We start from the raw sequence: 18,585 nt of genomic DNA on the forward strand, positions 1-18,585 counted from the left end.
TGGCTCAGGTGACATTAGCTGCACAGACACTCCTTGGTTTGTTCCCTTGTCAGGGAAGCTACCGTCCTAGTGTGTGCATTTACACTTGATCACATCACTTTTAACATTGTTCCTCTATGCACTCATGGGCATGCAGGTGAAAGTAGCTGTCTCAGTCCAGTTATGTGGATTCTTGCCCACTGGTTTTACAGCTGGAATGCAAAAGCCCCATTCCATGGCTTAGAATAACACCTCTCACTCAGCTAATGCGTTCTCTGCTCAGACTGTGGGCTGAGACCCTTTGTCTCAGATCAACAGTGAACAGATCAACCTGCTGTTTAATCCTCTGCACCACAAGAACATTGCAAGAGGCAACAGCTTGTGTGGAGGACTTTGTGTTAGTCATAGCAGGTGCCACATGTCAAAATGCCTCTGCAACTTGAGGCATGTGCAGCTGGACAAAATCTTGCCTTACTGAAAGAAATTAGATTGCTCATCTTCCTCCTCTCCCCTTCTAAATTTGAGTCCTTAGGTCACAATGCTCATACTTTTCACATACAGTTCTTGGGACGCTGCCTGTGGCAGCACCTGAGAAAATAGGCTTGGTTTGAAAATACATGGTACGTGTTTCAGATGAAGGGAGCCCAAAGGAATCATAGACCAAACAGAAGGGGGGAGGAAGAGGGAGGAAGTTGCAATTGTTACTTGGGCCATAATGTCTGCAGCATTCACGTCTATGCTATGAATGGGTGGTTGCAATACATACTCATACTATTCACCCGCTTGCCATCACTTGGGGCACAGCGGAGGTAGGTGACACGTATGGAAATAGAGCAGCTTCAAATCAAAATCCAAGCCTTGGCTTAGTACCAGCAGAAATTAGATTTCAGACTCTACATATGCTGAGCATGTTGTAGGAGGATGAAGTTATGCTCATAGCAGAGGAACACATCAGGGACTCGTTGTTCATCTGAGCAAGGAGATGAACAGAAAGAGGCTGGTTTTGGCAATTGCTGGAAAAGATTGTGCCATAATGTTAGTGCCATGGTGTTAGGAGAATCTCAGCTTAAAAGGGAATTCGGTGACCCTTGCATCAAAAGTTTGGATTTGAGTTGTTTGGTTTTTTTCTGCATGATGAAAGAAAAGGGGAAGGTGCTTTTCCCCACTGCAGGCTTGCTCTGCTGGGCTTGGGGCCAAATGTTCCTGTGCTTTTTGCTGTCACTATTCTCACCCTTTGCATCTATTGAGATGGGCTGTTGAAAAATAAGTCAAACACCAGACTAAGCTCTTCTTAAAGAGAAAACCTTCAAAGGGCAGAGAAGGATCTGGCATGCTCAGTTTTGCCCTTCAGATAGTGTGATAATTTACACTGTATCAGGGTTTGCTTAGTTCTTGTTAGGCAATCCACAAATATCAATCAGTATGTCTTTGCTTTCGCTAGATGCAAAAGACTACAGTAGCACAGCTTTTTCCACCCTTGTGTGACAAAGTTCAGTTGTTAGTGGAAATATTCAGGTGATGGACTTGCCCATGGGAAGACATGGTTCTCTGTGCCACTTAGCAGGAGATGCCCTGGGAAGAGCAGCCTGGCAGAGCTGGAGGAGGATAACTGGAGCCCATGGCTTGGCCACCAGAGGCCGTGTGAGCTGGCATTTTGCAGTGAATTCACCTGTAGCTTACTCAGAGTCAGTGCCCCTGGAGTTGGGTGGGGGCTCTCCAGCAAAAGCTGATACAGAGCAGCTGCAGCTGATGAGAGTTTTCTCTGCAGCTGATCAGAGTTTCCTTTTTCCCATCTTTCCCCAGGTTTCTGTGTCCTCAGAGAAGGCTGCACTGGTGTGTGAAACTGGTAAGTAACACCAGGGAAGGGGAAGAGGGTTGGGTATAACATAATATGATAGTGTTCCACCTAGAGAAGCCTTGAACAGTTGTACTTAGACCCTTCTTGAAAAAAAAGGTGTGAAAAGAGCTTGCTAATATTTCCTGCCTCTGCTGCAGCAATGGAAAGCATTCCCCCATGTGGTAATGTTTACTACTTGCTGGTAGAGATTTGAGGTGCTGCCATAACAAACAGAGGCAAAGCAGGAGCTGAGCCCTGTGGTCTGCCTGGTCTGTGCCATGAAGCAATTCTGGAAACAGAAGTGTTGGTTTCCAGCTTAAAGCCTAAGAATATTTTAAATAGGTATGTTTGCAACCATGAACCTTTCCATTAGGTTTAGGAAAAACCTATAAAGGCCTGTGTGTGTGAGGCCTTAATTTTGCCTTTGGCCATTCAGTTGCTGAATCCCAGTCCCATTGGTTTGTATGTGTGTATTCTGGGTGAAAGCACAGTAACCTCTGAGCTCTGCCTTGTTACCCCTGCTTTCCCAGGGAAAAGGGATTTTGGTCAGACTGATAGAGCAAATTTGTGACAAATAAAATGTAAATCTGTCAATCTGCAATTATGCCTTGTGGTTTTTCCAGGGGCTCATGCTTGTATCCTAAAGCCATCTCATTTTTTGGCCCCCCTTCTAGCTTTAGAAGGTGGAACAGAAGATAGAAGAGAACCTGTTGTCACATGCAGAAGGCCAAAGCACCCAGCATCTTTGCATCATAAAGGAAGCTGAAAACACAGAGAGGTGACAAGCTGGAGGTGTCTTGGCTCAGAACATCTGGATTCTTCAAAGTCAGCTCTTTTCAGGTGAGTGTTACCTGCACAGAAGCCAATTAATGCGATAGCTTAACTGAAAATCGGTCTCACCTTGTAAGCACAATAACTAGAGGGAAGTTTTGTAAGGCTGCAAGTTGAGGTCAGGGGCAAGTGCAGTTCTCGTTCCTTGCTGATTCCCATTTCCTGGCATTTCAGATTAAAACTGACTGTTTGCAAATCATGAGAAAAGATATTTCAGACTCAAGGCATAACTACAGGTGTGGTCAATTGCTTCTCAGGGTGTCTGACTTTTGTGTAAGGTGTAGGCAGATGCCTTCAGCCAGGCTTATGGCTTCATGTGAATGTGCTCTCTAGAGTCTTCTTAGCAAGCCAGAGACACTGCATTTGCTCCTGTTTCTGAAAGATGTTGGATGCAAGCTTGCTCTCTCCCCTGAAGATAGGGCAGCTCTATAACTTGCTTTCTGACTCAGAGTTGTTACTTGAGTTTGGCTCAATGGCTGTGGCATTCTTCAGAATTTGAAAGCTTTGAATTTGTACAGAGTGACATCTGCTTGTCTGTGGTGACATCAGGATATCATCTCTTGTCTTTGCTTTGCCCTGCTGATGGTGTTTTTTTGGAAACAAACTCATTGGACTTTGTGGGGACCCTTGTGGATACTGGTCATGCCAATCAAGTCTGGGGTTTATATATACTTTTTTTACTGTAGTAGAATAGAGATTAATTTCCAATTAATTAATTGGAAATTAAGTCTTTTTTCCCCTCTTCCTAGTACAGGGTATACAGTAGGTGGCTTATCCTTGCACAGGGCCATTCCTGCTATCTTAGTATTGCTTCAGTTCCCCCTGCTGCAGAGTGGCTGATGCTGTGACTGTAATATAGAAAGAGCTCCCAGGATTTGCATGGGCTGGGGTTAAAAACAGTCCTTTCTGTTAGAGAGGCAACAGGGAAAGCATGGGTGGGCTTGAAGATAGGGAACATGAGACAGGAAGAAGGCTGTGACTGGTGAGAGATGGTCACTTCATTGGCATGGAACCAGGGGCTGTATCAGTGTGCCTGGTTATTCCTGCAGATGCCTGGTGTGTCTCTGGTACCATAGGTAGGTGCTGCTGTCAGCATAGCTGTTCATAGCCTCCTCGGGATATGAGAACACCACACATGTACTTGATGAGCATCACAGCCTTTTTTATTAGCCATATTCTCTTCTCTCTCAGTGGATACACTATTTTTCTGGCAGGGGAAAGGCGGCCTCTTACCCCCCACATCCTCAAATTCTGTGAAGTTGCAGTAAAAGAGCTGAACTCGGGTCTCTACCCCTCCTCCCTGATTTTTAAAACCACATCAAAGGTGAGCTGGAGGACGATTGAAGCAACTGGTTCTGCCGGGCTCGCCGCCACTCACCTTTCGTGCCTCTCCCCTGCGGAACAAAGCACGGCATTTCCCTTTGATTTCCCCCTTTGAACACCATAGGGGACAGAGTCTGAAACGGCCTATGACTTTTTTGGTGTCTCTGCTCCGGTGCCTTCTTGAAACATTGGGCGGATCAGGACAGGACTCCAGGGAGGGGACTTGGCTGGTGGCTGAGTTGGCTGTCTGTGCAGGCTGGCCGATGGGATGCTCCATCCCTCCTGGGTGTCACAACCGGCATCGCCCAGGTTTGCAGAGAGGGTGAGGTACTGTGCACAGCGAGGGGAGAAAGGAGCTACAGGCTGTCTGTGAGTCGATGGCTTTGACTGACATATGCAGGGGTTCCAGAGCCCAGCCTGGCTGCCCCTGGCTGGCAGTATGTGTTGCCCAAGGGAGGGGTCTGCCCCGTTCGCCATTTCTTTCTCCCAAGAAGAGATGGCACACAGCGAAGCCAGTGCGTTCTGCCAAGTCTCCTCCCACTGGGGAGGAGAAAAGCAGCGAGTGCTGCAGCCAGTGCCCAAGGCACAGTCTGCTCGCCGTCTTTGAAAGGGATGCCTCGTCCTGTGTCACAAGTGTGGGGCTGGATGCAGGGGAGGGGAGGAAAGCAGGGCTTGTTTTTGCAATATGAGTTTCCAGACCTCCTTCTGTGCCATCAGGACCTGAGAGGTTTGCAAAGCTTTAAGACATAGGGCTGTCATGTGCAAACAGGCAGTAATGCAGGCCATCCCTGCATCATGTGAGGGTGATGAAGACCACCTAGTACTGAATCAATAGCCCCAACTCAGTGTCCCAGAGCTCTCTTGTCAAAATGCAAACAGAATTTGTCTCTGCTCAGCTTGTGAGATGACAGGATTGTGCCGTGCAGCTGCACAGCACGCGTGGTATTTAGTGCAGGTGCTGCAGGTCATGGCTGCAATTCTTGGAAACAGTGGGACACTGACTTGAGCAGGGAGCAGTGGTAGTAAGGCAGTAGGAATTGGTGACGTTGAAGGAAGTACCAGGTGACAGTCTTGGGTTAACGTGAATGTATTTGATCTCTGTTATTCTGGTGAAACTCTCCATGGCACATATAGGTGGTGTCACTTTTATATGTGTTGTGAAGCTGCAGAATCGAACGGAAACCTCCTTTGCCTGCTGGTTCAGAGCCAGGTTGGATGCCTATACATGGCTGCTTATGTGACAGTGCTGAAAATGCAAATACATTTGTGTTTGTATGTGTTTCACTTCTTAGCCCCCAGGTGCAAGAATTGATGCTGGAATCACACTCAGCTGCTTGTAGCAGGATGACCTATGTGTTGGGGCATAAGCCTCTGCATAAGACCACTCTGTGGGATTCAGACTTGCTTGTCCTGCTAGTGCAGAGTCACTGAGATTGGGAGGACCATGTCAGTGAAAGTTTAGTCTGAAAAAAACCCTTCTCTTAGTACTACCGCTTAAAACAGGGATATTGTATCTTTAAGGCACCCCCTTCTTATTTCCTTAATACCTCGAGGCCTCAGAGTGATTCTGGAGGAGAGGATGAGTGCAGGAGTTTAAGGCATCTTTCCCTGCCCTGCTGCACTGCTCACTTGCTGCTCCGAAGGCTGTGCTTTGCTATTTCCATGGAAACCATTAGTTGCTAAGCGACTGGAGCATCATCTGTGCTGAGCCCTCGCATCTAATTATCCCATCACGGTGGCTGAGAGGAGCTTGGGGGGGATTAACTCCTCTACCATGGCAGATCCGTTGACAACAATTTAGTCACATTTAAAGGGGCATCGTCTCCCTTCTGCCACACTTATCAACACTCTCTTGCTTGGGCAATTAGCTTGGCTTTCTTGCACTGTGTGACTGTGAGGAGGAATAGAGTTTTCTACAAGCAGCAGACACACTATCTGTGCTCATGGTATGCTTGCTGCCCTTGCATGGAGCTCTGCTGGGAGCTCTTCTTTCTGTCCAAATTATGCATGATGCACTTAGCTGTACATTTGGATCATGCAGTCCTTGCCTTGTGGACTGTGTCTGGGCCATACTTATAGTCATTTCTGTTGTGATAACCTTGATGCTGCCCTTATTGCCTCTGTCCCAAGAACCTGATGTCATGTCTTCTCTGTATCTGGGGTATTGCTGATTCTTTAGAATTTGACAATGGAAGAAGTGGGGAGCTTGCTGTCTTCTGTCTGTCTGCAAACTAAAGCAAACATGGCATAGTTTGGTATTCAGTTTGGTATTACCTTACTGTTTGCTGCTGGGAGGGATAAAGATTGTCTTTGAGGAGCGCTGAAAGTCTGAGGGGTCAAGTAACAATTAAGGAAAAACCTCATTTCCTGGACCTCTGTGAGTTGACAAAGCCACCAGCTGCCTGGTGAATTTTCACATTCAGATAAAATAGTCAGTCTGAGAGCTAATTCTGATTTTGAGTTTGCAAACACAGGGTCGATGGCAGTGCAGGACTCAGCCTACCTGCCATGACAGAATGCATCTGAGTGGGGTTTCCAGACTTGTGAGGAGAGTGATGGTGGTTTGAGTGACCTTTAGACAAATGCCAGAGTTTCATGAAAACCTGATTGCACCAGGTCCATGCTTGGGTAACTTGTATCAGCTTCTTGCCTGCTCCCATCAGAATGTATAGGGACTGATTCCTCAGTTTTCACTTTTTCCTTGGAAATAGTTGCTTTGTGATTTACTAAGGTGATTGCTTTTCTAGTGGCTGAATCAGTGAGAACGGGGGGGTTTATTAGAAAGTTTTCCTTGTTTCTTTACTGCCTAAGTCTGTGAGCCAGCTGAGTGTTATTGCAAAGCTCCCTAGCAGTGTTTGCTATGCCTTGTATAGACAGTGAGGATACAGCTTCAGCAGAAGGGTGGCCCATCCTTACCTTTCAAAACAAAAGAATCCCTAATACCTCCCCAAACTGACTTTTTTTCTGTGTGCTCCCTTGAATTGTAACGTCTTTCGCTGAAGCCAAAACCTTCAGGCACTATCCAGCCCTGGCAATATGTCATGCCAACCTGTTAGCACTGCTTCCACCCCTCTCCATTGGCACAGGACCAGAGCATGTGGCTCTTCAAGGGCTGAATGACCGGGGGCTATGTGGGATGGGCTAACTTGGGAAGATGGAGCGGGTGCCCCCCCTCACTCTCAGGGTACACAGATGATGGTGATTATTATTAAGAGCTCTCGTAATGATCTCCAGGAGGGGCAAGTTCAGGAGAGAGACATATTTTGTCATGAAAACGGGAAATGTAATTAAAGTCCACATGTTAATTAAGAGATGGAGGGGAGAAATAGATGGATTTCTGCCCGAAGTCTCATTGGCATCATCAGTTGGGCACTTTGCATAAAACTAATCAAGAAGGAAGAAAGGTTTTGGAGGAGAGGCATGAAAGAGGGAAGTTTTGCACAGAGGTTCCTGTGGCTTTGAGTGGAGTGCAGTGTCAAGGAAAAGCTTTGTTTTCCCTGGCCAAGGCCGGGAAACTGAAAAGAGGAACGGTATCCACAGCCTTTTGCATTTGGTTCCTTGGTGTAAATTGGCTGTGTCGAGGCTCAGGAAGAGATAGTCCAGGCCTGATGGCCCACGAGTGTTTCTCTCTGGCCTGCCTAGGCACCTCCCTCTTCCCTGCATGGGGATTTTCAGACCTTGGAGTGTCAGACCAGTGCACTCACCCTCTGAAAAGAGGTGCATGTGAGAGAGTTCCTGAGCTCCTGTTGCCCCATCAGCAGTGGGTGTCCTGGCCAAGCACAAGTCTAGGGCAGCTTCTGGGACAGCAAGTGAGGATATCCCACAACATCGTGCAGATCAGGGCAGCTGCAACCTGCCCCTCTGGAAATGTGTAAGATGTCTAATCAGGTGCAGGTCCCTGGTGGTTTCAGGTGCTCTAATAAGGAGTTTTATGCTTGCTTTTTTCTCTCAGGTCAGGAGTCAATGAGATTACAGCTCTGCTGCTCTGACAGGGCAGGTACAGTGGGAGAACCTCACAGATTTGGGTCTCAGACTTTTGCCACATAGGACAGATCTGTGGAAACACATTTGGAAATTACATCTTCCCTCTTTGTAGCGGGGACTAATGTATTTAACAAGGGGATCCTCCCCTCCATCAGCTGTGCCAGAACCCCATTACCACAGTTTGGAAAAAGGAGCTGCTTTCTACATGTGCCTCCTGTGAAGCTAAAGCAACGTATGGGAAGTGGGGTGAAAATGAGTAGAGGAGGTGTGACTGTAGGGGAGTGTGATGCACCTGCCTATGAGAGTGTACTGCAGAATTTGAATGCATCTGTGAGGAAAGAGGATAGTGGTCCATGTGTGTCTGATGCTGTTTGGGGGAGTAGAGGATAACTCTACTTCTTTGCAAAAGTGAGAAGAAGTTTGTCTGCATGCAGAAATTAAGGGAACTGCTCAAAATGTAATTTGCTGTGTGTTAGGGACTCACAGGGATCAGGGCAAGAAAGTGTGCTAGCTTCTGACTCATGCACAATGTCCCAGAGTCAGGAAGGAGTAATCTAAAAGCTGCTTGAGCCATGTTCTGCATGTTAATGAGGGAGGCAGTGCTCACAAAAATGCTGCAGCCCAGCTCCTGCTGCCCAGCTTTGCTACCAGTGTAGCTGCTTCCCTGAAAAGAGCAAAAGGGCTTGTGCTGGCAGAGAGTGCATGAGGACTTGTGCAGAATGGTTAGCATGCCTTCTCATGCCATCCAAAGCCAGGTGGGATGCTCCTTTTGTACCCATGGGTTTCTCAGTGGAGAGCAGCACCCCTCTACTCGAGCAGAGCATAGCATTAGGCAGAACCAGGGCAAAACTTGAGGAAGAGTGATGCAGCTCTTGTCTGTCAAGCACAATGAATTCGATTTGTAGGATTGTCTGTGTCTTTCCTGGTGGATGAACACTGTGCTGGAACAGCAACGACACAGCACCATTGCACAGTAGCTAGGACAAAGAAATGAAAGTGAGGGAGTTTTGGAAGATAGAAAGTCACTGCTAAGTTGGAATTTGGCCAGAACACTGAGCTGAGCAGCCAGACTTCCTGAAAATGTTGAGGGATTTGTAGTGGCTTGTTCGAAGTATGGCGCTCAAAGTATTGCGGTTCCTTCCACGTGGCTGGCTGGGTGGGAGGTTTCCCAGCTATTGCATGGCCAGCAGTGTTTGCAGTTTGCTCCCTGACCTAGAAGTGGAACTGTGGAATGTCTCGCTCTATCCACTGGGCTATATGGCATCCATGCTCTTCCTTTTCACTCTTGTGCTCTCTATTTTGCTTTTCTTTTAATTCCTTTCAGCATCTTGGGGCTTAAAGCACTTCCAAGAAGAACTGACATTAGGAGAGCAGCAGCTGAGGAAGCTTGCCAAATGCTCTACATTGGCTGACAGCTCTTCTCAAAAGCAGATGGTTACTAATTGAAGGGACTCAAGTATGGAAGCTGCATTGGCCTTTCTATTTGTTTTTCCTTCCTCTGATGAAAAGATTTTGTGAACTTGGAGGAAGATCATATTCCTATCTTCCCTGGGAAGTCCTGTTCTAGTGCTTGTAGTCTGTGGTGATCCCAGTGCTATTTGCTGGGTGCAGGATCTTTCTAAGGAAGCAGGCTCACTGTTTGCTCTAAGCCCAAGGTAGCTGCCATGGGAGGTAGAACAGAAATGCAGCTTTAAAAAGAAAACACAAAGTGGGAGACGAAAATGAAATATTGGGAAGAGCTCTTCTTGGAGATCTTTGTCTGGACCTTTCCTTAAAGCCTTGTATTGTCAGTAGAAACAAGCCTGACATCGTGCCACCCTTTTGACTCTTGCCATTCTTGGGGTACTTGTTCCTCAGCCTGCTGCACTTTTCACACAGAGGAATCTTTTACATGGCCACTCTTGGGCCATCTGCATGCCCATGGGCTGCTCCATGTGGCTTTTCTCCATAGTACTGGGAGGTGGATGGCTGGGAAGATGAAAGGCAAACACAGCATGTTTCTCTCTTTATTTTCAAGAACATTTGGTTTCTAGAGCCAATCTTAACAGATGCACTGTCAACGCTTAGCAGTTCAACCTTGTGTGGAAGAACTGGGTATGAGGAAAACTGCATTGGCAGTAACAAACACCTCCCACTCAAATTCATGTCCATGAAAAGTGTAGCAGCTTTGTCTCAATTAAATTCCAGAGCTGTGGTCCTCCATTGCTGAAAGTTTGCTCCTCCCCTCTGCCACTGCCCCTTTCTCCTTCAAATGGAATCTCTTGCCCAATTTAAGTGAATATGGCACAGTTACTTAAAGAACAAAGAAGCAAACAAATGACAAATCTTTAAAAGGTACCATTGCAATTGTTTGCAACTTCCTGTGCACACTCTTAACCTGTGAGGCCAAAGCACGAATTTTCTGGACAAAGAAAAAGGCAACAAGAAGGTGACATTGAAGAGCCTGGAGCAGCATCTCCTGCCTGTCTCTCAACCACACCACAGTCACCACACCAGTTTTCCTGCAGAAACAGGCAGGAAATCTCTCAGCTACAAGGAAGAGCACAGTATGTACCACTTTGGTGCTGGCTTCCCAAGCTGACAGAGACAAGAGAGGCCCTTGGGGCAAGCAGGCAGTCTCATAGACTCACCGTGTCCAGAACTCCTTTTCATAGGTGTGGATGAAGAAAAGACCAAGCTAAAGACCACATGAGCTTAATTACTTCATCTAGTACCTAACAGTCTTGCCGTATTTCCCCAATTCCTCCCTCTAACCACTGCCTTTATCCCAGTTATCAGAAGCCTTGCAACTTCCCCAGCCTCTGACAACCACAGCATCTTGTCCAAGATGGAAAAGGGGAAAGAGACAGGGGAAAAAGGGGGAAAAGGGAAAAAAGAGTTTTTCCAGAAGCCAGTGAATAGCAACTGTGAACATAGTTCCCATGGTAACAGCAGGATCCAGGGGAAGAAAAGGGAATGTAAATCGGATTATTAGGGGGAGGAACAAACAAACCAGTTGCATCTGCCAGCCCAGCCAGGCCACTCAAACACCACCTACACCGTGTGCCCAAGTGCCGAATCCTCTTCTCACCTTATCACCTGCCCAGAGAGCTCCCTGGGCAGCACTTCACCCTACTCCAGAACCGCCCAGGGAGGCAAGGTCCCCACAGCACAACAGAGCTCCTGAAGGAGTCCTGCCTCCCCACACCCCCAGCTCAGAACCTTTCCCTGGAGTGGAACAGTCTCTCTATAATTAATGCAATATATTACTTTCACTGTCCGACATCTTAACCATAAATGAGGAGGAGGCTCAAAAAATGCCCTGAACATTAAAAAAAAAAAAATCTAAGAGAAGTAACTTGTGAGGCCCAAGACTTATGTTACTTCACCCACAGGGGAGAGCAAGTACTCCACCATGACATTCCAGCAAGGACTTGCACTCTGTGGAGCAAATACAGTGAAATCAAGGCAGCTTTCAGTAATGCCAGAAGAAGCACAGCCACTGCAGCATCAGATGGACTTAAACCAGCAAATACAACAGCAGCAGAGCCTGTTCCAAGACGGGCTCCCAGGCTTGGGAACAATCTTCCCAGTCTGAGAAAGGACTTCAGCATCTGAGCTGCTTGGTAGACCCAACTCTTGTAAGCTGCTCCCTGCAGACTCTGATGATGCTTCCCAGCCTGGAAAGGGTCAAGGCTCAAAAACACCTCTTGGGGTTTTGCTACTTCTTTTCATCTCTGTTATATTTCCTCAAAGACAGAGGTCATCTGTCTGGATCTGGCTTGACCTCACAGCAGAGCCCATGGTCACATTCTGCAGCACAGATTGTCTGTCTTCAGAGGGACACACAGATTTGCTGTGCTGTGCTGGAATTCTTTTGGAGGCAGAATTTTTTCAGAGAAAGGATGATTAGACTTGAAAAGGTGACTGGACTGCCCAGGGAGGTGGTGGAGTCACTGTCCCTGGAGGTGTTTAAGGAAAGACTGAACATGGCATTTAGTGTCATGGTCTAGTTGATATGGTGGTGTTCATAGGTTGAACTCAATGTTCTCAGAGGTCTTTTCCAATCTAATTGATTCTGTGATTCTGTGGTTGAGGTGCCAGCTGTACACCACTGCTGCTGGCGGGCGTGGTGGGTTTGTATATCCTCGTATTCTAGGCCGGAGATAAGGATGTATTGCATGCTGCAGAAATCCATTTCCTTGCTTCTGCGCCTGGATGTTAAAGCTCTGTTTGGCATTTGTCGCTGGAGCCACGGTCTATCCTTTTCCTCTTAATCAAAACATCCCCTTCTGCTGTGCATAAGCTGCTGTTCTGTCATGCACAGCCCCGGAGATGCCTGCATCTCCTTTGCATCCTCTGAGGGAGGGAGGAAGGGATGTAGTAGGAGAAATATATCAGTAGGGGAAATACGATAAGGCAACGTGTTTTCTGGTGTTATCGGCCCCGCCCGCGCCCGCCAGGTGGCGCCACTGGGCCCGGCGCGTCCCCCGGGAGGGTCCCGCTGCCCACGCGCGAGGGATCCGCGAGGGATCCGCGAGGGATCCCAAGGCTGGAGCAGCCGGTCCTCTGTGTACGGGCGGCAGGTACCAGCAGGGGTGTTCAGTTAAACACTGACACTGGAGAGGAGGAGCGCGGGGAGAGGCAGCCAGCCTCCAGCACCCAGCTCACCGTGCTGGGCACTGTGGCAAGGGCAGGCTGGGGTTTGAGGGTGCCTCTGAGTCTGTAGGGGTGCATGCCGAGTTTGTATGGAGAAAGGTGGAGGTATCTGCAGCATGATAAGACACTGAACAGATATGCAAATGATAAGTAGCTGGTCAAGGACAGGATGGTCTTGGCAAGGAGGACCTTTTTCTTATCCTAAATTCTGTAGAGTCCTTGCAGCAGTTGGATGAAGGTCTCAGGACCTCTGGCCTGGGAGTACCATCAGGCCCTGCATAAGTGTACACGTTTTGAAAGACAGAGGTACGGATGAAAAAGGGCTGGGTGAAAACCCTGGGAGCAGGGCCTGAACACACAGATAGAGCCTGTGGCTTCGCTTGGGTGGTTACCCTCACTGGAGCACACATGGCACACGAGCCTAGCCAGGCAGCTGTGTGTTGATGCAGGTGAGTCTGGCTGCGTCAGCCCCTTCTGCCAGGGTATTCCCTGCTTCCCTACAACACAGGTGTGCACCTGAGATGCTGTGGGAGAGGCTGTTCCCCAACTTAGAGATTTGTGTGGTTGAGGCATTGCATACACCAAGATGCTCATGACTGTCTTAGGAACAGCGACTGCATGTGGGAAGGGGGGTTTCAAGTGGTAGTCCAAGCACAAGTTCTTGTCATGCTGGCAGATGACACAAGGCAGCAACTTGCTAACTTTTCCTGTTATGACCCAGTTTACAGAGGGGTGATTTCAAGTGACCCCCAAATACTAATAGAGACATTGAATAAAATTGAATTTGTGTCAGGCCTGTGACCTTTCTGAAAACTCTCTTGATCTCTGCTCTGCAACTTGCTGACACAGGCTCATGTGTTTGCAGTGACCAAGCTTCCAGCAGTCCTCTGGAGATGAAGGCACTGAGTAAATAAATCAAAGGGAGGGGTTACTCCGTTCCCAGTTCTGCCTTGCCCTAAGACTGGAGTAGTGGTGACAGCAAAAGCTGTTCTTGCACCTTCCTTGACTATCTCTTTATGCCCTGGTACTATGCACCACAGATTGGATGGTGCTTGCTCTACAGCATAGATCCAGGGCTGGCCTCCATGTGCTCTGTTCCTACTGTTTGAGGTCGCACAGGCTCGTGCGTGCCTGCAGAACGTGTGTCTGCCCCGGCACAGTCGCCAACACCCATCCCGGGCAAATCTGCGCAAAGATTTTGCCCGTCTGCGATGTGCGTTTGCCCACGTACGTGTGCACGGTGTGTGTGCTGTGCACGCCGAGGCTGCCAGGGGGCCCTGCCGTGCCAGGGCCCCGGGCTGGCGGAGCGGACACGGAGCTCCGGTAGCCGCCGGCCTGTTCCATCAGAGCCGAGACTCCTCGCTGCCCGCGCGGCTGGCGGGGGTGCCCAGGGTGGGAGATCCCGGCGCTGGGCGGGGAGCCCCGCAGCCCCGCCGAGACCCCCGGCTCCCGCCCGCCCGGGTTCTGGGCGAGGGCTCTGCGTGCTTTGTGTCGCCGCGGCCGCGGAGCCAGTCCCGCTGCTCAGTGTTTCCAGACCCGCACTCGGCGGAAGGCGCCGTATCAGGATAAGAGTCCCCGCCGCCACCACCCGCCCGCTCCTGCCAGCCCGACCCCGGGGGCGGTGGGAGGCGCCGACTCCGCCGATGGCCTCATTTATCACGCTGTGGCTTCGCTAAACGATTTAACCCTTCGCGCCCCCTCCGCGGGCGCTGCCGGCAGCGGGCGCGGTGCCCGGCCCCGCAGGCTGCCCGCTGGGCTCCGGCTCTCCTGGCCCTACCGGGTGGCAGGGACAGCAGCTCCTTCGCAGCTCCAGCGCCAGTAAACCTCAGCCTTTTCTCGGTTTGCTCCTTGGCAGGGCCTGCCCTGGACAGTAGCAGTGTGCCGAGACCAGGGACCGTCATGCCAGGGCCCCGTGCAGAGCAGCCCAAATGCATCTAGAGCAGGTAGCAAAGGCCACCTGAGGCCAGGCACTTGTGGTAGGAGTGAAGCTCATCTCCCATGCCAGGATTCCAGGAGCATCAGGACTAGTGGACCTGGGATGACTTCCCCAGGACTGTAGCGAGGTGTTGGAAGGATAAGACTGGCGCTAGGGCATACAGGGGTCACAAGAAGGGAAGAAGACTGGAAGAGCTGCATTGTGTCTGCGCCCGTACAGGCATCATAAGTGCATCAGGCATTGCAGCAATAGCAGGGCATCCAGGATCCCAAGTCTCGGAGTCTTTGTAATCCTGGAACCGTGTCAGGAGTTTGTCTTTGCTAGATGAGGGTCTGTCAGCTGTGCTATGGCTGCAGCAGCATATTTTCATTTGGAAAGAGAATGTCTCAGTTTGATTAAATTCTCCCTCGGTATCCCAGCACAGGCTGTGTTTTGCCTTTAGGATTGCAGCAAAGGAAAATCCCAGTGTATGGAGGGGGTGCAGTGCCCAGCTGTGGCATGAGGATGCTGAGCAGGAGACTGTGGCTGGCTGGCTGGCTGCATCGCTTCATGTGTTGCCTTTGCACCTGCCAGTTTCTTCTGGCTGCAGTGGGTGAACAGTCTTGGTCTGCTGGAGATGTGATGGTTAATAGGGAAATGGACTAATTAGGAAATGGGCTGGGATCCCATTTGAAAGGAGAATCCAGACTGGGCACTTTTGATTCTGTCCAGGTCCATCTAGCCAAGAGCACAGGCTGCCTAGGCAGCTGCAGAGGTGGCAGAGGTGGCACAGACTCCTTGCAGCAGCCTGCTGCTGGCGGCTGCCCTGCTAAAACTCCAACGAGCATGAAATGAGGGAACCCATTCTTCCCCAGCTGGCTGCAGGGCTGGGCACAGACCTGGGACCTCTCGTGGGTTGACTTTTTTCCCCTTTCCCTGAGTGATGGCTTTGTGATACCATCAAAACAGAAGTGGGATTGAGACCTTGCAACACAGTCCAAGGGAGATGGAGGAACATCAGGGACTCATGAGGCTGTGGGATAGAATCTGTGTTAGTGTCTGAGGGGAAGAAGGCGGCACTGTGGCCAGGAGTATGCATAGGGATGGGCAGGACTGAGGGGAGCATGGGAAGAGATGAAAAGATGCTTTTAGGCCAGAGTCTACCTTAGGAGCAGTAACATAGCCTCTTCCATCTTCTTGCTTGACCTTTGCCTTTCTGGGAGAACACAGGATGTGTACCAGGTCTGTGGATTTAATGCTGGACCTACCACCAGGTCTGTAACTACATGGATCAGCAGAGAGCTGCTCCTAAAATGGCATTTCACAACCCCAGACTCGTCTCCTTTGGCCCAATTCATCTGGGCTTTTCCATCTCTAGGGCCTCTGCTGCAGATTGGTCTGGGACTGGAGTGACCCACTGGGAAATGCTTTGCAGCTCCAGCTAACTGTGAGTCTCATCGTTAATTCCAGTATATTTAATTGGACCTAATTAATCATATTCATAAGTATAATGAGGGCCTTGCTCACAGGGGTCTTGTGAAGGTCTGAGCTTGGGGGCTGGTATTCTGGAGAGTCAATGGGAATGAACGAGTCCTGGAGCCTTGGAGATGGCTTGGGACAGGCTTCTGTGTACTCCACATGTCCTCACCGGCAAAAGCAAGACAGGACAAATCCGATCATTCTGACCCTGTAACCCAGTATTCTCTGCATCCCAAAGAGGTAGAATGTGTCAGGAGCTTCTGGGTGGCTGGTCCCAATTCTTCCCAGGGAAGGCTGGAGTCACTGTCACAGATGACTCCCTCTTGGTCCTTGACTAGTTTGGAAGGGAGACTCTTGTTTGTTTTGTGTGTTGTGTGTATGTTTTGTGGCCCAAAGGCATGAAACCCCCATGCAAGCGAGGGACGTGTAACAGCCAGTCTGGGCATCTTGGCTAGGGGCTTGCTAAAGTGCTGCTGTACCAGGCAGCTCCTGGGATGAGCTGTTGCCGTGGTGGTGGTGGTGGTATTGGCAGAGAGAGGCTTTGAGGAGCTCCAAGGACTCTGCTTCACTGTCTCCTCCCTTCTCTGTCTCTCCTAGTGTGGGTGTAATGATAGAGGAGGGAAGGGGAGACTGGAAGTCGGAGTCAAGTGCAGGGAGAGCAGCTAGCCCAGAAGATGTTAATTAAAGACAGGCTCAGTGCTGAGCCGGCAGCAACTGGTCCTCCTGCTGACCTTTCCCAGTCTTGCTTTGCCACTTTCATGTGCACAGGCTGGGAGAGATGTGAGGGGCTGTGATGTAGAAAGCCCAGGAGGTTGCAGGGAGGGAGAGGCAGCCAGAGGACCTGGAGGACGGGTGGCTCTGTGTGTCCCTTCTGCACCACATCTGGCTGGAGGGAAGGAGCTACCTGTCTGCCCCTGCCACCGAGCTGTCGTACCAGACAGTGGTGGCTAGGCACTGTGTTTACTGCGCCTGTGCATGCCATCTGCAGGGACATGAGCCCAGTGCTGCTACTGGGGAGGATGAAAGTGTGAAAATATGTCACTGCTTGCTGATGAGGCACTTGGGAGCTCACCAGAGAGGCAGGGAGATGTATGGCCTCACCACTCCCCTGGAGGGGTACATTCCCCTTGGGTGGCTGGTGTAAGCAAATGATGCTCGATGCAAAGGGGTCCCTAGTGCCTGCCCACTCATGCAGTCTGTGGTTCCCCAAGGGAAAACCCAGATCATCCGCAACCCGTCCCTTCCGTCTTCTTTGGCCTCGGGTGCTTTCCACAGGCATTTCTGCAAACGAGAGATCAAAGAGGCGCCTGCACACACCGATGTTGCGTCCTTCCGTTGGGGTTGGAAGCAGCCGGCGCTTCTGCCTGCCCGCCCGCCCTCCCTCGGCGGCCGCCGCCGCCGCCACTCTTCGCTGGGCCCCGCCGCAGCAGCGTCTGCCCGTGGGGGACGAGGGTGGGGGGGGCTCCGCCTCCAGCCCCTCTTGCCCGCCCGTGGGGTCCCGGTACCGCCGGTACCGCCGGTGCCGGGAGCTCGCCCCGCGCCCGGCAGGGGGCGCTGCCGCGCGCCGCCCCGGCTCTGATGGGGTGACACCCCCGTCCCCCATCGCCGTCCCCACCGCCCTGCTCCCGGGGCAGGCCGGCTCCTCCGCCCCGGCCCGGGCGCTGCGTGTGCGAGCAGAGGGGCCAGGGTGTGTTAATTTTCAACCGCGGCCGCTGCCTCCCGCCAGCGGAGCTTGGTCGCTTGTCTCCGCATCCCCCTCAAGCTCTGCAACTCTCGGGGACGCTGCCAAGTGGTCCCTGCTTCCAGCCCTCTCCTCCCAGCTCCGCCCCTGGGCGGTTGGTGCGCTGCAGGCAGGAAGGTGACACGTCCTGTCTAGGATGCTGCTGGCATCGCCCAGGAGCGGGCGGGCTGGCTCCATAGCCTGGTGTGCGTGTGCGCTGTGCAGCTCCCGTCCGTGGAGGCTGTTGCTCAGGGCAGGAGGGTGGTTAATGTCTGGAAAACTTGTTGGTAAAGACAGTAACGTGCTGCCCTTCCCAGGTGCTGGGGCCAGTCCTTGTGCCTCGTGCGTAAGAATCATAGAATATCCTGAGTTGGAACGGACCCACAAGGATCATCGAAGTCCAATTTTGCACAGGCTCTGGAAGACACGGCAAAGAGGGGGTCAACTGTGGGATCTCCCCGGCAAAATGAGGGTTGAGAACAGGATACGCGGGGTGTCCGAGCGGGAGGCTTGCGGGACAGTGTTTCGGGTGATAAAGCAGGGCAGGGCAGAAGGATGCTCAGCAGGAGCAGCCCCTGTGCTGTAGCTGGGAGGTCTGTGATGCAGTTCTGCAGATCCCGGCGGTGCTGGGACCCGTGTGCCATCGCGTACATGTGTGTGAGACGCGTGGGTGTGCGACACCTGGATGGCCACTCGCAGAGCGCCGGTCGCTCCCCGCGGGAGGCCCGGGACGGGCTGTAGGTTCCCGGCAGTGGTGCCGGTCCCGGTCCCAGCCGGTGCCGCCGGTCCTCGGCGGTGCCGCTGGGCGGCCGGCGGGGCGCCCGCGACCAGGAAGCGGTTAATCGGCGCGCGGGGCTTTTATTTTGACAGGGCAGCGCC

The 18,585-nt window shown here is 51.1% G+C and overlaps 1 protein-coding gene across 1 annotated transcript in view; it reads left to right on the forward strand.

Moving 5' to 3' along the window:
• The first annotated feature begins 1,668 nt into the window (after nucleotides 1-1,668).
• BCL9L (BCL9 like) overlaps nucleotides 1,669-18,585 on the forward strand; it is a 64,797-nt gene continuing 47,880 nt past the window's right edge. The window contains exons 1-2 of the mRNA XM_064634817.1: nucleotides 1,669-1,825; nucleotides 2,491-2,656. The gene's annotated coding sequence lies outside the window, so the exon portion shown is untranslated. The remainder of the gene's footprint in view (nucleotides 1,826-2,490; nucleotides 2,657-18,585) is intronic.

The sequence above is a fragment of the Pseudopipra pipra genome, chromosome 23 (assembly GCF_036250125.1).
Source record: "Pseudopipra pipra isolate bDixPip1 chromosome 23, bDixPip1.hap1, whole genome shotgun sequence".
Taxonomy (NCBI): domain Eukaryota; kingdom Metazoa; phylum Chordata; class Aves; order Passeriformes; family Pipridae; genus Pseudopipra; species Pseudopipra pipra.